The sequence below is a fragment of the Nomascus leucogenys genome, chromosome 13 (genome assembly GCF_006542625.1).
Source record: "Nomascus leucogenys isolate Asia chromosome 13, Asia_NLE_v1, whole genome shotgun sequence".
Lineage (NCBI taxonomy): Eukaryota > Metazoa > Chordata > Mammalia > Primates > Hylobatidae > Nomascus > Nomascus leucogenys.
The window spans coordinates 19,803,223-19,816,456 of NC_044393.1; the positions used below are offsets into that span (position 1 = coordinate 19,803,223).

Here is a 13,234-nt window from a genome sequence, read left to right on the forward strand (position 1 = left end):
GCAGGAGACTCGCTTGAACCCTGGAGGCAGAGGTTGCAGTGAGCCGAGATGGTGCCACTGCACTCCAGCTTGGGTGACACAGCAAGACTCCATCTCAAAAAAAAAAAAATTTCCAGCACTGAAAATTATATTTCCACCCGCAGGAAAACAGACCAGGCAGGAAATAGGTGAGTATCTCCACTCAGGGTTTATGGGACTGTTAGCTAATTTAAGAACATTATAACAGACAGCATAGGTGGAAGCACCTTGGGCATGGGACCAACCCCCACCAACCCAGGGACATGTAGTAAAACCTGCCTTGTAAAGAAATAGCAACAAAGGTGGACTTTGAAAAAGCTCACCTCTCTGCCTGAAAGGGTGTGGTGAGGACGGCCCTAATACACGCACTGCTGAGAGTAAACGGTTGAGAACTTTCCTTTGAAGCAATTTATTAGTGTGTTGCCGGAGACTTTAAACTGTTTATACCTTCCCACCCAGGAGTTCCAGGTGTAAAATTCTATTCTAAGAAAATAATCAGACAAGAATTTTTGGTTTAGAGTTTTTTATTACAACAAACACCCACACACACCCCTAATTGTCCAGAAACAGGTGAATGGTTAACTACAGAATAAGTTATGAATATATTTAAATGATGGACTATTATACAGTCATTAAAATAATGTTTTGAGGAATATTTTGTGACATAAAAATGCTAATAGTAAATTGAAGGAAAGCAGGATATAACATGTATGCCCAGTGTATGAGGCTGTTTGTGCACTGATATAAATAAATGCCTGAGTCTGTCTTTATAAAGAAAACAAGTTTAATTTGTTCTTGGTTCTGCAAGCTGTACAGGAAGTGGGGTGCTGGCATCTGCTTCTGGTGAGGCCATAGGGAATTTACAGTCATGGTGGAAGGCAAAGGGGAGCCCGTGTGTCACATGGCAAGAGCAGGAACAAGAGAGGGGGGAGGTGCCACACACCTTTAAACAACCAGATCTCCCATTAGCTCACTCATCACCACAGGGATGGCGCTAAGCCAAGCATGAGGAATATGCCCCCATGATCCAAACACCTCCCACCAGGCCCCACCTCCAACACTGGAGATTACAGTTTGACATGAGATTTGGAGGGGACAAACATCCAAGCCAGCTCATCCAGTGTACTAGCAATTAAAATGCACACACTTAAAATACTAATGACAATAGTAGCAGTGGCTAATGTTGTTGGATGCTGTATTAGTCTGTTTTGCGATGCTATAAAGCAATAGCTGAGACTGGGTAATGTACACAGGAAAGAAGTTTGCTTGGGTCACAGTTCTGCATGGCACCAGCATCTGCTTGGCTTCTAGTGAGTCTCAGGCTGCTTCCACTCATGGCAGGGGGTGAAGCGGAGCTGGCCTGCACAAGTAACACGGCCAGAGAGGGAAGCAAGAGAGAGGAGGCAGGAGGTACCAGGCTCTTTCTAACGAATGGGCCTGGGGTGAACTCATTACCATGGGAGGGCACCACGTCATTCCTGAGGGATCCACCCCCATGACCCAAACACCTCCCATCAGGCCCCACCTCCAACACTGGGGGTGACCTGAGATTTGGAGGGGACAAATAGCTAAGCCATGTCAGATGCTATGAGCCGCGCAGTGTTCTACCACATTAGTCATTTCATCCTCTCCTAGCCCTCTAAGGGAAGTCCTATGATTACTATCATCATCCCCGTTTTTCAGAGGAGTAAACTGGGCACAGGGGCTTGGGCAGTGTGCCCAAGGCCATGCAGAGGGGTGGGCGTGTGAGGCAGGGCTTCTCAGAGGCAGTGTGGCTCCTAGGCGCTCCGCGACACCTTTACCAAATGCTGCCAGGGGACATCCTCAAGGGTAGGGGCCAAGTCGAGTGCTTCTGAGGCAAAGGCCAAGCCCCTCAACTGAGTATCCCAAAGACAAGACCGCCTCCAGCTCGCAACCACAAAGACCTGGGCTTCAATCCGGCATAGATCCTTCTGACCTGTGTGAAAGCACCAAGCCATTTTCCTCTCTGAGCCTCAGTTTCCTCATCTGTAAAATGGGGATAAATAATAGTACCTGCCTCCCAGGGCTAACCAAGGGATAACAAAGATAAGGTGCCTGAGTCTTTATGTTTTCTAAATTTTCCATAAAGGTATATTTTTCTTTTGTTAAAATTATTTTTTATTAAAAAATAATATATTAACACATTAAAATATTTCCAAAGTTTGGGGGGCGGGTATTAAATAACCCAGGAGCCAGACGGATGGGAGGAGGTGAATCACATTCAATTTGATTCAATTAAACTGGAAGGGACTGGGGAAAGGCCAGGAGACCAGGCTTAGGGGGAAAGATAACCTGCTCAATTAGAAACACATCATGTTTCACCAGGTGTCAGAGGGACATCCACATAGGCGACTGACTAGGAAGACAGTGGACACAGAGGTGTGGCATCGAGGAGACACATGGGCTGCAGATATGAATGTGGTATCAGCAGCAGGCAAACGTGACCTGAAGCTACGGAAGACATTTACTGTTTCCGCTTGCCCTTTCCCTCTACCCCTTTTATGGGTGACAGCAGCCCACTTTTCCTTTCGGAGAAGTACCCCACACCTTTCCACACAGTCTTGGTGAGACAATCAAAGTGTCCTGCCACCCAAGCAGTGGGCACGTCTGCCAAGACAGGTGTAAAGGAGGATATTTCTTGAGATAAAACCAAATGCACTCTGTTGTGGCTAATTCCTAATTCCTAGTTAGCCTACAGCTCCCTCCAGCCATTGAATCAATGGGAGCCGTTGCCTGGCTCTGTTTTACATTAGATTTCTTGAGTCCACAGTGTGAGACATTAGTGTTAAAATGTGACTTCGTTTTTTCCTAACTTCCAAAATCTTCCCTTTACAGAGCAAGAGGACAACTTGAGGATGAGAGGATAGAGATTTTCTATAGGCCACAGTGTGGAGATGACACAGTGTAAGGTTCAGACAAGTTCCTGTACAGCAAGAGGGGCAAAAGCCTTCTGGTGCTGCCAAGGAGAAAAAAAGGAGGACAAGCGTTCAGGTGCAAGTGTCCACCCTCCTCGAAGGAAAACTCCTATGTAGGACTAAGAAGCATCTGGACAGGTTTGGGGGACACTAGGATCCCACTTTCCCAAGCACAGCCCAGGGAGAGATGCCCCCCACTGACCACACCACAGCCCTGAGCTGGCACCAAAGCTGTAACAGCAGCCTGTGTCCCCTTGACCTGTGGGTGCCATGTAGGTGGTGATCCAGGTATGTCCACATGTCCCAGTGATGTGCTAAGTGGACTGATGGACAAAGAGAGGTCAGGTGACAAGCTGCGAGGGTTGTGGCACATGAGGACCTCATGGCTACAGACAGGCAATTTTCTAAGCAGGTCCCTGTACTGCTAAGGAACTAAATCAGGTTCACCCCATTTTGGTAGTTTCCACCATAATCCATAATGCCCAGGGACAAATTCCGAGCGACCACGTGGGAGTGAAGACCAGCAAAGGGTAGGGAATGGCATCTGAGCCATAAGGCTCACCCACTGCCCCCTTATAGCCAGATGCCACCCCGGGAGGATGGGAGCACACAGTAGAGAGGAGGATCCTGAATACTGAATATCTGTGCAAAACACAGCGCTGTAAACCAGAAGAGAAGGAAATATCCCCTCAAGTTGGGAGAATGAAAGTTTGAGATGAAAATGAGATTAGATGAAAATACAGGGCTGGGTGTGGTGGCTCATGCCTGTAATCCTAGCACTTTGGGCGGTCCAGGCGGGCAGATCACTTGAGGTCAGGAGTTCGAGACCAGCCTGACCAATGTAGTAAAACAGCCATCTCTGCTAAAAATACAAAAATTAGCCAGGAATGGTGGCACATGCCTGCAGTCCCGGTTACTCGGGAGGCTGAGGCAGGAGGATAGCTTGAACCTGGGAGGTGGAAATTACAGTGAGCCGAGATCATGCCACTGCACTCCAGCCTGGGTGATAGAGCGAGACTCCACCTCAAAAAAAAAAAAAAAAAAGAAAAAGAAAAAGAAAAAATACAGAGGAAGTTGCAGTTTTTGCCCCTGTGAGTAGGAGTGGGTCAAATATGACCCTGCCACGAAAGCCAATCAGCTTCTTTCCTGGGAATTTGAATCCTGTATGGAGAGATGTATCAGGAACAAAGATGTGTGGAACTGAATCACCTGGAGGCAATGCTCAGAGATTCCTGGCACCTGGGAAAGGCTTGGTCTGGCTGCCAGGCTGATAAGGCCTAGCTGTTCAGCTTTTCCTTTTGTTGAGTGAGCTTTCTGACATTCTTCCAGTGGATTCCTTTTTCACTCGAGAAAGTCAGATTTGTTTTCCATATTCTCCAACCCGGGATCATCCTGGAAGTGAATGTGAGATGAGAAGAGAGCCAAGGCATGGCCCCTGAGGGTCAGCAGACCAGCGAGAAAAGAGGAGCCTGTAGAGGAGATAGAAAAGGTGAGGCTGAGAGGGTGCCCCTGTGAGCAGTGGCCACAGGGGCTGAAAGGAGAGCAAGTGGAGGAGGCGGCTGTGTTCAGTGTCAGGCAGGGCTCAAAACTCAAGCAACATGAGAACGAGACTAGGGCCACTGAATTCAGCAAAAGGAGGTTATCCATGACCTTGGCAAGGAATATTTTAGTGGGATAGAAGTCTGGTTGCAGTAGATTGAAGAGAGGGTGGTGAGACAGAGACACACAGAGAGAGAGAGAGAGAAGGGGGGTGGGTGGAGAGGGGAAGAAATACAGCCACTGAGAGAGAGACAGAGAGAGAGAGAGACCCAGAGAGAGAGAGAAGGGGGTGGGTGGAGAGGGGAAGAAGTAGAGCCACTGGCTAAGGCTCCAACAGGAAGAAAAGGGCAGGAGCTCTATGGGCAAGCTGGGTAGAAGGGGGCTTTGTGGGTTTGGGGTTTGCTTTTTTGTTTTTGGTTTTACTATGACAGAAGACATGATGTGTGTTTGCATATACAGAAGAAAGTGAGTTTCCTGAGAAGGGAGGAGAGCTGGGATTGGTTTTAGCTAGGAGGAGGGAAAGGAGAAAGGATAGCTATAGAGACAGGCAAAGATAAGGGACGGAGAGCAAGATTTCATATCTATTGGTTTCTGAAAACACAGATGGACTTTTCTGGTGAAAACTTTTCTTCTTCCCCTCAGGCAGAGTTAGATGCTCATGAATACATAAGCTGAAAATGAAATACTTTGAAAAATGATAGCTAGCTGAGTGTCAACACTTGAGGGGCAAGATTGGTTTTGAGCATATGGAGGGCAAAGAAAGAATTCTTGAGTTAGGCTGAGCCAGGAAACTGCAATACACTTTCCTGAACTGTGTTCAAATGTGGAGTAAGCTGAAGACTCTCACCAAGACACAGCTTGGTTCAAACTGAAAAAACCAAACCCAGCTATTCTACAATTGGGCAGATATAATAATTTATGAATTCCTAAAGGCTTAGCTCAGCAGCTTTAGAGCAGGAACTCCAAACTTTGTTTTGTTTTGCATAGGTTATACACTGACACGATTCAAAAATCAGAACACGAGGTACACACTCAGAAGCCCGGCCCCTCCTGCTGGCCCCCAACCACTTCCTGAAACACTTCTCTTAGTTTCTTGTCTAGCTTATCAGTTTTTCTTTATGAAGACAGAAGCAATACAAACATATATTCTTAGCTGTACATCGTGCTTTTTTTCACCTATATCTTAGAGATCTTTCCTCAGCACACACAGAGCTTCCTCAAACTTTTTCCCAGTTATATAGTATTTTGCTTTGTGGATGCACCAGTCCTGTACAGACACTTCAGTTGTTTCCGATCTTTTGCTATTGCAGCCAATGTTGCAATGGATCACCTTTTACATAAATTATTACATATATGTACAAATGTCATCTACAGGGTAGATTCTTGGACTTGTAATTTTGGTAGATATTGCCCAAATCAACAGGGCTGTCAATTTCACAATCCCACTGGTAATGTATTAAAGGGCCTGCTATTTATTCTCCCGACTCCCCCACCTCCAGCCCCAACCACAGGGCATGCTGTCAAGCTTTGGGATTTCTGCCAATCTGACAGGTTAAAAATGGCATCTCCGCATACTTTTTATAAGCACTTCTCTTTGAAGATTGAGACTGAGCATCTTTTCACAAGTTTAAGTGCTATTTGCATTTCTTTTGCTGTGAACCGTCTGTTCATGTCCTTTGCTCACTTTCTCTATTCGGCTGCTACTGCAGAAGTCCTTAACCAGTGGTTTGTGGCTTTCTGGGAGGAAGGGAGGGAGGGCTGTCTTGTGACTCAGATAAGGTTAAGAATTGTAGGGAAAAGAACAGCTCACCCTAACCTGATACCTATTTTGTGGTATACATAGAGATGTTTAAGTTTTAAAAACTTTTAACTGAAGTTTAGTTATACACACAGAAAAATGTACATATACTACATTACAGCACACACTCCTATAACCAACATCGATCAAGGAACAATATTAGCAGCACCCCAAAAGCCCCTCTGAACACTCCCTTCCAATCCTTACCACGTGGAGATTCTTTCTTCTGCAGCTTTATTTCTTGATTCTATTCTAAAGGCAAGTGATCCACAAATCCCGGGTCTTCCACAGTTTTGAAGCCACAGTGAAGGGCTTTATCATCGCGAAGGAAAGAGGCCCTGCAGTCCTAGGGCTCCCTCTGCTGGTGATCAGCAGCTACCAGGAAAAACTGCCCCTCCCCTCCTGGAGCTCTGAGGATTGACTGGAGTCTTGGAAATCAAACTGGTGCAGGCTTAATGGGAATCGGCACACAGGCGCATGGCTGAGGCATCAGAGTCCTCCTTCACTCTCCATCCTGTCAACATTTCGGGAAAGCAACTATCAAAACAATAGACCACAGTAGCTTGGGGGCTATGAAGAGAATGACAAGAAAGAGCAGCGAATTCCCGCTTCCCAACCCTTGCCTATTCCCCACCCACAAAAACAGGAGGCTGTTGTGAAAGTTCCTGCTGCTCGAATCAACAGTCAAAGGCATCAACAGTCCCCAGTCATGTTTCTAGAAAGCCAGTAGACAACTGGAATTATTTGCTGATATGACTGACTGACTGATGGACTCACTGGCTCCTGTGCTAGGTACAGAGATACAAAATGCAGCTCCTATTCTGGTGGACTGCATGCGAAGTCCCATGGGACAATGGCGTCAGGCCATTTAACCCACACAGGGGAGCAGGGGTTGAGGGAGGGAAGGTCAACGTAATAGGTTCTTCTTGCCCTCCAGAAATTTAGAATCTAGGAGGAGATATAAGAAATGCATGGGTAAAGGGCTGAAAATAAGTTCAGGAGGGACCTGAAGACGCTGCAGGTGAAATGTTACTGTGGTCCTAGAGACAGGGAGGGAACCTGAGCTGACAAAGTCAATGGGTGGTAGACAGAGGAGCTGGAGGCTCTTCAGTTGTGGGGAGGGGCAACAACACAGATGCCCAGAGAAGCCAACGGGCCCCCAGGGGACTCTCACGGTAGAAGAAAGTGGGGAGGATCACCACCATTGAGGCAGATCCTTAGGGTTGCGGGTCCAGGAACTCCATTTTGTCAGGGTACCCAGAGCCAAACAAATTCTGGGGGATGGACTATCTGTTGACTGAAGATCTATAAGCCAGGTGCAGTGTATTCGTTTGCAGAAAGCACTATGTCCTTCCCGCAACTGCAATGCTTGTGTTTGCCTTCCAGGGCTCCCTTGTTTCTTTCCTCCGATTATTTCCCACCCTCTCCTTAAGGGTCCTGACCTTTCCTGTGGCTTCAATGGCCACCTGTATGCAGACTCCACAGTCTTTATTTCCAGTCCCCACCTCCCATGTGAGCTTCAGAACCATATATCTTCATGCTTGCTAGACACCTCCACGCAGCTGCCCCACGGATCTCTCAGGTTCACTCTGTCCAAACTGAGCTAATTTAGAGATACATCAGCACAGAGACGCAGTGACAGCACAGACTCTACCAAGCTGCCTAGGTTCAAATTCTAGCTCCGCCACTTGTTAGCTGTGTGACCTTGGCGAGTTACTTAACTTCTCTTTGCTTCGGTTTCCTCATCTGGAAGATGAGTGTGATAATGGTAATCTCATAGGATTGTGGCGAGAACTAAAATGAGTCTTCTGATGCATAGGAAGAGCTATGAAAGTATCAGCTCTCATAGGCTGGGCACGGTAGCTCATGCCTGCAGTCCCAGCACTTTGGGAGGCCGAGGCAGGCAGATCACTTGAGGCCAGGAGTCCGAGACCAGCCTGGCCAACATGGCAAAACGCTGTCTCCACCAAAAAAAAAAAAAAAAAAAAAAAAAAAAAAAAAAAAAATTTAGCCAGGCATGGTGGCACACGTGGATGACTGAGGTAGGAGAATCACTTGAATTAGGGAAGCAGAGGTTGCAGTGAGCCAAGATTGCACCACTGCACCCCAGCCTGGGCAACAGAGCAAGACTCTGTCTCAAAAAAAAGAAAAGAAAAGAAAAGAAAAGAAATGAAAGTATTAGCTGTTACTATGATTCTCCATTTAAATGTTCTTCCTCTGCTCACTGTCAGCTGGGTTCAACAGAGTTTAATTGAGATGGGCACCAATATCCATTCAGTTGCTCAAACTGGAAAGCAACGTATCATAGTCAGCTTTCTCTCACTGCCCATCCTGTTCGTAGTCAAGCTCTCCCCGAGGCCTGATCTACACAACTTTCCAATCGGCTCACTTGTTCTCCATACTTAGGGCCACCTGCCCCTTCGATCACCATCATCTCAGGCCTGGATCACCATGCCGGCTCACGCTGAAACCAGTCATCTTTCTAAAATAAATTTGGTCATTTCTTTCCATAGCTCCTACAGTTCTCAGAAGGAGAAACCTCAGGATAAGTCCCTTGCCACAGCCTTTGGGAACTGATGCCTGTTTTCATCTGCACTTGAAACTTTTATGTTCAAATCCAAGCCCTCCCACACTCCCCAAACCTAGTCTTCTTGGATTCCCTTCTTTAGTGAAGGGGGCCACCTACTGGCGCGGCTCAGGCCAGACATCTCTGCTCAGCAGGCCGCCAAGCCCTGCTGGTCTCACCATCCTTCAGCCATGGTTCCCATTCTGGTCCTCCCTCAGATTATTTCGAGTATCTTCTAACTGGTCTATCTTACATTCCCCACCCTCCCCATCTACTTTCTAAGTCTGCTAGAATGATATAAATTGCTACTAAAAATACAAAAATTAGCAGAGCATGGTGGTGCTCGCCTGTAATCCCAGCTACTGAGGAGGCTGAGGCATGAGAATCGGTTGAACCTGGAGGCGGAGGTTACAGTGAGCCAAGATCGTGCCATTTCACTCCAGCCTGGGTGACAGAGCGAGACCTCAAAAAAAAAAAAAAAAAGTTTCAATAGTTTCTGGCACACAACACTCAATGCCTTCCTTTAACAAGTAATTACTGAGAGCCAACTATGTGCCACATAGAGTTCAGGCCTTGGGGATACACTGTATTTTCATCAATTCTAAGACACCATCATTTTAAAGACTCACCACTTACTGTAGGTACAAGTAAGAAAGAAAAAAAATATGACCAATTAAACCAGGACACACTGGCGATTATAAGACATATCCAGATTTTCTAACCGCTATTAATAAATTGTGGGAAAATGTGCATCTTTGATTAAAAAAAAAAAGTGACAAAAAAAAGACACAAAGTCCCTGTCCTCGGGTAGCTTCTATTCTAGTGAGGGGACCAAAAAATAACTATACATTGCCAGGTAGTGACAAGTGCTATGATAAAGCAGGGTAAAGAGATACAGAGTGAAAGGGGTGCTGGGGAAGCCAAGGAAGACCCCCCTGGGGAGCTGATATGAGCAGAGACTTTGAATGATGAGATGAACGGTGGGTAAACAATGCTCCAGAAGGGGAAACACATACAAAAGACCTGAGCGGGAAATATGCCTGCTGGGTTCAAATATATGCAAAGAAAGTGTGGCTGGAACAGTCCTAGGCCCTGGGCAGCCAATTTCCTCAAACCCAGTGTTATTTTCCAGGTGAAAGCAGGTATCCCTGGTCTAGCTGGGTACATACAGGAGGTGAAGGTGGGGAGGCTAAGAAAAGCAGTGTAACTCAGCGATCAGAAGGGTGCTATAGTCAGACTGCCTAGATTGGAATCCCCGTTCTACCATTTACAAGCTGCGTAACCTTGGACAAGTTATCTAACTATTCTGAGCCTAGTTTCCTCAGCTGTAAAACAGACATCATAAAAGTACATTTCACAAATTGGTTATGAAGATTACATGCGCTAACATCTTGTAAATCAAGACAAATAATCATTATCACTACCTTCTATCTCAAAGTCATTTTAATTTTATTTATTTATTTTTTTTTGAGACAAGGTCTTGCTCTGTAGCCCAGGCTGGAGTGCCATGGCATGATCTTGGCTCACTGCAACCTCCACCTCCTGGGTTCAAGCACTTCTCATGCCTCAGCCTCCAGAGTAGCTAGGATTACAGGCATGTGCCACCACTCCAGGCTAATTTTTGTATTTTTATTTATTTATTTATTTCAGTAGAGATGGGGTTTCACCATGTTAGCCACGCTGGTCTCAAGCTCTTGACCTCAGGTGATCCACCTGCCTCAGCCTCCCAAAGTGTTGGGATTACAGGTGTGAGCCATCACGTCTGGCCTACCCCAAGTCATTAAAAAAAGTTTATCGAGGTAAGAAATACATTAATTTGAGTCTTAAAACATAAGAACAGAATATTTTCCAGATTACCAACTGGTAGGATGGCAGCTACATGGTTAGGGAAAGAATTTTCTTTATTACTTTAGACTTGGCTTCTCCAAAGTTATTTTTTAAGAGAAACTATTATCTTCCTATATAAATTGTTCTTGCAGTATAAATTCATGGAATTAAGTCTCTCTTACTAAACCATGTACAAGACACTTGTAACAAGAAGGAAGCACTGTTAGAGGAATTTTACATCTACCACAGCTTTTTAATTAAATGGCATTACCATGTGCATTAATACAAAGTTGATTTCTTGAATATGAAGTCCACACACAAATTCAGGTTTTTTTTCCCATGGTTAAAAAGACTCGGAATTGCTGGTATAGGACACCGATCTGGCTTTTTGTTCACTCAGATCCATCCCATTTTGTAGCTTTTCTATCTCATTCCAAGTCATGATGTACCACACCGTGAGCCAGTCCTATGTATAATGACTTAAAACTTCAGGCCACATCAGGTGTGTGAGTTAACAGGCTTCAGCATTCACAAGACGTTCTCACCTTCCAAGTACTCCCCGAGTAATGAGTCACATTCTTGGAAAGCATCTAACTCTTTATGATGGAGATGTGCTTACATAAAACGAAATACTGTAACTTTTTAGTTTTTGGTATTTAATATAATTAGGGATGGAAAGCAGGTGAAATGAGAATTCACCAAAACTGTATTGAACATCTACTAACCCCCAGGAAGTGTGCTAAGCCCTGGGAATTCAATCATGATCCAGACAATTCTTACCCCTCAAGGATATATGAGAATTTTTTTTTTTTTTTTTTTTGAGACAGTCTTGCTCTGTTGGCCCAGGCTGGAGTGCTGTGGCGCAATCTCGGCTCACAGCAACCTCCGCCTCCCGGCTTCAAGAGATTCTCCTGCCTCAGCCTCGCGAGTAGCTGGGATTATAGGTGCATGCGCCACCATGCTCGGCTAATTTTTCGTATTTTTAGTAGAGACAGGGTTTCGCCATGTTGGTCAGGCTGGTCTCAAACTCCTGAACTCAAGTGATCCACCCGCCTCGGCCTCCCAAAGTGCTGGGATTATAGACATAAGCCACCGTGGCAGCCTTCTCAAGGATATATGAGATTTTATCTAAAGTTATGTTTTGAAGTGGCAGCTTAAAAAGACATATTTGGTCTAGATACACTTCACTTGGCAAGTTCTGAGAAAAGAAAGGCATCATATTTCCCGCTTTTTCTTGTCCAAGAGATGTTGAGAAGGGCAGTTTAAATCCTGACTTATTAGCACTGTGAGACAGGATAAAGGCAGCTACAACAAGTTATCTAATCTCTAACATAATCTAATGCTATCTAACTAGCATCATTAGGTTACAATGAACAGTTTTCTTTCATCCCGTCAGTTACTGAGCCTCTGGTACGAACGACGAGAATTTAAAATGTTTTATCCAGGGCCAACATCATGCTTCATGTTTAACAACGTTATACAATAAATTGTTAGATTTCATTTACAGACATAGGCCAGGCATTCCAAAGCCTGGCTGTAGTTAAGCTAGACACAGTTAAACCATCTTCGGCAGCCTATCTAGTTAGTTGACTACAACTAAGGTATTGGGGAATGATGGTGGATGGGGCCAGTTTTGGTTCAGGGAAAAACCCTCATTCTAGGGGTGGGCCACAATCAACGCCAGCCAACTCTATTGGGCAAAATCATCTGTTCTCACGAAGCTTTGAGAAGTGCAGACGTGGAGCTGGAGACTGGCAGGCGAGGAGAGGCACAGCTAGATCAGCAGAACCAGTCCTGGTGATGGAGCAGGTGGCAGCTGTTACACAGATCACCTTTTCCCGCCTGCCATCTGAGCAACATTCGGAATCAGAAAAATGTAAAGAACCCTAAAATTCATCTCCTTTGGTGAACTGCCTAAATCTTTTTGCAAAATTTGGTGTGTAGGTGCATTTCTTTGGCAAGAGGATCTACAGTTCTTACCAGATTCTCAAAGGAGTCTACGCCTGAAAAAACGAGATTCACCGATAAGGTTCAACTTCCTCACTTACTAGATGGAAAACTGAGAGGCCCAGAGGAGGAAAAGCAGTTGCCTCAAGACAAACAGCAGCGATATCAAAACCGAAGGCATTTCAATTCAATTCTAATTCCAGCTTCACAGTATTGACCCTGGCCACGTCCAATACCTCTTCGCTTCTCTGCAGGCCCTAAAAGATCACCAGGAGGCGAGGGCTGCTGTCCGAGTCCAGGAGAAGTCGCAGGCAGTCCAGATTCTAGCATCACAGAAACTCTGGCCAAGCGCTCAGCCGGGGATTGGCTGCCATAAAGACCCCCTGTCCTCGCCCCCGCCCCGCGGAATTCCGCTGCATAGGTGACTCCAGGTAGAGGACCAAGCACAAGGAGATCCCGGGGCGGTGGAGGCAGAGGACTACTGTGAAGAACGACGCCTCACTCACTCACCTGACAGACAGGAGGAAGCAGGCACGCCCCAAAAGCGGGTCGGGAGCAAATCCACGCCACTGGGAGGAGGCAAACCGAAGAATAACAGGAAAT

At 45.9% G+C, this 13,234-nt stretch overlaps 1 long non-coding RNA gene across 1 annotated transcript; it reads right to left on the bottom strand.

Annotated features, from left to right (window-relative positions):
• Positions 1-524: 524 nt before the first annotated feature.
• LOC105740709 lies at positions 525-13,221 on the bottom strand. Its single transcript, XR_004032965.1, has 3 exons — positions 13,142-13,221; positions 6,499-6,805; positions 525-4,423 (listed from the first exon to the last, which is right to left on the bottom strand). It is a non-coding gene; the product is annotated as an uncharacterized LOC105740709 (long non-coding RNA).
• Between the last annotated feature and the right edge of the window lie 13 nt (positions 13,222-13,234).